Below are 4,325 nucleotides of genomic sequence, written 5' to 3' on the forward strand. Positions count from 1 at the left end.
GTTTTCAATTGCTGTCGCACTTCGTCTACAGTCAGTTGAAGATTGCTTAGTGTTGTTTCAGGGATTGTCGTTGTTTGGGAGGTGGGAGGGGAGTCGTTCCTGTCGTTTAGGTCAGTCTGTTGTATGAAAAAGTTGTTGAGGGCATTTGCCTTGTCTTCGGGTCTTTCAATAATATCTGTCCCATCTTTGAGTGCTGGGATGCCAGTTGACGCCTTTCCTAAGGCAGATTAGGTTGACGCCTTTCCTAATGCTGTCATAGGTCACTAACATCCGCGTCTTTTCATAAAGCAGTCGCCCAACTAACTGTATAGTCACTTGGTATAGTCGTTTCCAATTTGTTGACACAAACTCCTGTAGATCTCTCGATTTCTGCATTCCTGTTCTCACAAATTCTGTTGTCCAGGTTGTCTTCTTCACAAACCGATGCTAGTCAGGAACACGGGCGTGCAAAGTTCGCATAACAGTAGTATTCAGTCCATCGTGAAACGGCAGCAGAAAGCCCTTCTCGCGTTCGACGTAGTGACAAAGACCTTTCTTGCTGAAACTCAAACCACACAAAACAACAGCTGGGCTCTTCGGTGCACCGGTTGTTACCCTTTTAAACAGAACTAGGTTCCATGGCGTTGGTAGTTGAATGCAATTCCACAGCAAGATAGTGTCCGGGCTTGACGTACAGTATTTCCAAGCTCTCGTTGTTCACGGGCCATGGGGTTACAAACATAGGAGCTGGGTGAAAGCACTACCTTACAGAAACAAGGCCATCTCCGAATGCTAACTGAAAGATGGGATTGAACGATTTGAAAATCGCAACACGTGTGCTGATTGGTCTTCAAAGCTGTTATGTGGAATACAATTGGTGGCGTTTTATGCACATTTGCATGTAGACAAACAAAGTAAGTCGGAAAGTCTATTGTAGCTGAATTTAGCTTTTTGTCACATGGTCGCAATTCACAGACTGTCAAACAATACAGCCAGTCAAACAATACCCACACGGTACTAGGTGGCAAAATGCAGCTGTAATTGTTTACGGTTTCAGACATCACTTGGATAATAAACGTAACGTTTTTACTCTATCCTACTACAATATTGAACTAAAACCTCCTTGGTCCCACTAGATTTATCACAAAGCATAAAAACGTTACGAATCAGGTTAAGGGCCCCGACGTGCATAGTCATTAACTTCCCTGCCAGAAAAAAAAGACATTTGTTTGTCGTACAATGCTTCCATATATACATGTATTACGTTCTTGCATATCTTAACAAAGAACACATTCAATTAGACTACGCGTGTGTGTTTTCTGTTTATATAAACCAAGGGGACCCAGCCTTAGGCTCCTTTTAATCTCATTTGTGTATCTTGAAAACCTTTGTTACATACTAATTGTATGTCTTATTTTCTAGTTCACTAACATGAGCTTGTCGTGTATCGTTATATACCATAAATAAACCTATCACAGAAGCTCCATAGGCTTTGGTAGAAATTGTTTGTCTTTGTGTTTGCAGAAATCCTTCCATCAAATAGAATAATCACCCTGTGTCTGGCCGGATAGCTAGACAACCATACCCTTACATTTAGTTTCAACATATGTGTATGCATTTTTCCTTTTTCGGGGATGGCGGGATTTTTGTAGCCAGTAAGACAGGCGTGTCGCGTACGTATACTGGCGCCATGTTTTCAGAACAAAACATTACATGTGTATTGGAGGGAGGGGGTGCCTTGTTTCTAATGTACTATAGCTTGTAGATTTTAATCCATGGGTATCTCAATTTCAAAAGTTTAACAAACTTTCAAATTTGCTGTAAGGGGCTACTGCCGTATCGGACATTATTCACAGAATTGGAACGTGCGTGTTTAGAACCAGTAACGCGCCTTTTCCCGCACGACCAGTAAATAAGCAAACCGAACAGAATGTTACGTAATAGACATGTTCAACTGTCAAACATTCTGTTGCACTGTAACTCTGCGGGGCGTAAGTTGAATATACACACGTTAACATTTTATCAGGATCATAAGCTTTGTTAATGCAAGAAATAAGATACAGAGATAAAAGTTTTTCGTTTCTTTATTCCAGGGATACTTTTATACTGTTTTCAGTACCATTTTCTTTTAAAAAGCTTTGATAGCAATTATCACTTGAATACACACTACCCCTTCGCTCAACCACTTCTCAAGGCACGCAGTGTGCGGGTACCGCGAACTACCGGACATGGCCATGTCCGGCAATGATTGGGGATATTCGGCACCGGACACACCGTGACTCGAAATTCCTTTATACGACCCGGACATGTCAAGTTCCACGGTAGTATAAGAAACCAGTAATTGCCAGAAATTCTTGTTTTTGTGCAGTGGAATTGCACCGTAGACACAACGGAAAGTCGTTCATACTAGATCACATAAAATTCATGTTTTCATAACTTTCATTATTAGATATAACGCGCTGCAGCAGTCCCTCCCAGTCTGAGGGCTGAATTTCCTCGGCACAATAAGAATTCATCTCTGCAAGGACATTATATATTACGTTTTTTAATGTCTTTGATTTCCGCCAGGCTCATCTGAGCTCACTTTCCTGCTGGCTTTAATTGACCTTATCATGTTATGTATTTGACTGAACTTATTCATTTTTTTCTATGCGGTGGTAAAATGTACAATTTCTGGACGTGATTTCTGCATGGGCAAGCTTTTTAGCATGTATTTAGACTGGAATACATTTTACACCCTTCTTGGGCTGTTGACTTAGACTCTATTGTTCAATTGTGAAATGGTCAGCAAGCCTGTCTATGAATAACAATAGCAATACACATAACATAGACCATCATGTCTGCTGACTATGCAAATCATTGTTTCCATTTAAACAACGCGCGATTTGGACCAATCAGCACTCGCGCTCCTAATTCAAATCTAGTCTGTCATCATTTGGTGATCGTAGCTTGCTTGGGTGTGGACCTGCTACAGCTCCAACGTATAACTCAGCCCAGGGGACGCAGAATATAATGGCTCCAGGACACAAACACCGTACGGTCACCAAGAACAACAAAGCCGTGAGCCTGGCCGGTCGGTCGACTATTGCTGCCCTGGACAAGAATTGAATCACCCTGCTTATTGGAGGAAAGCGCTAGCCGGCCAATGGATACCCTGTGAAGCCAGAACTCCTAAGAGCCAGCGCGCAAAGGTTTACCAATCCCCGGGCCGGTCGGTCACCAAGAACAACAAAGCCGTGAGCCTGGCCGGTCGGTCGACTATTGCTGCCCTGGACAAGAATTGGATCACCCTGCTTATTGGAGGAAAGCGCTAGCCGGCCAATGGATACCCTGTGAAGCCAGAACTCCTAAGAGCCAGCGCGCAAAGGTTTACCAATCCCCGGGCCCAAAACACCCGCCAGTCTGCCGATCCAGCTAGCAATTATCGCTTTGCCTCTCGGAGAAGTAAGCGATAGTCGGGGGCCGACGTAAGTGGGGCCAGCTGATAGTGCGGGCGCGTGTTGGGCAGGCGGGGATCGGTATTCTCGTTACCCAGTTTGGTTTCCTAGAGTAGGCAAGGGAGCGCAGCGGTGTAACTCCCCGGGCCCCTTGCAACATGCCCCGTATCAAGCCCGGGGAGTTACGACGCCGCGCCGGCTAGTCGATTTATGGGGCATGTATCTCCCTCAACCCTGAACGAAAGTCTACGTAGTTCAAGATCGTTTCCAGACGACCTGGAAGCCTGAGACATCTGAATGGATGGAACTGGACGAAGAATGCAGAAAGCAAGATGTTCTACTGGCCCAGGAGTGAATGCATCACGCCGAGACATATATCGTGACGCTAAACATGGCATATTTGATTGCGTGCATGTACAAAGATTGGAACACAACAACTGCTGGCCATAAAAAACAAACAAGAAAGGATACCTGAATTACATAACATTACACCACATTACATAAAAGATACATTGACTGACACATGATCGTAGTATGCAAAATCAATGAAATAAAGGAGCTTATATCAAGTTTAAATATCGATATTTACAACTGATTTACAGCTCTTAAATGAGTGCCATTAATTACTCTTTAAGAAAACTTTAAGACAACTTAAATCAAATCTTTTACGGAACTTTACAGAGCTTAAAGTTAGCGTAATCATTTGGAATTAAGTATACTTTACGGTGCTTAAATGTTGCTTAAATGTGTGCCACTACGTGCCGTTTACGGACGCATGTAATAATGGCTTAAACATAATATTTACGAATGCGTAAGCATTGCGTAAAGTAACTTAAAGAATGCCAATACGGCACCCTTAAGCACACTTTAAGAGAGCTTAAAGAGCGGTTTCATGCAGTGCATGTCAGC

The sequence above is a fragment of the Branchiostoma floridae genome, chromosome 3 (assembly GCF_000003815.2).
Source record: "Branchiostoma floridae strain S238N-H82 chromosome 3, Bfl_VNyyK, whole genome shotgun sequence".
NCBI lineage: Eukaryota > Metazoa > Chordata > Leptocardii > Amphioxiformes > Branchiostomatidae > Branchiostoma > Branchiostoma floridae.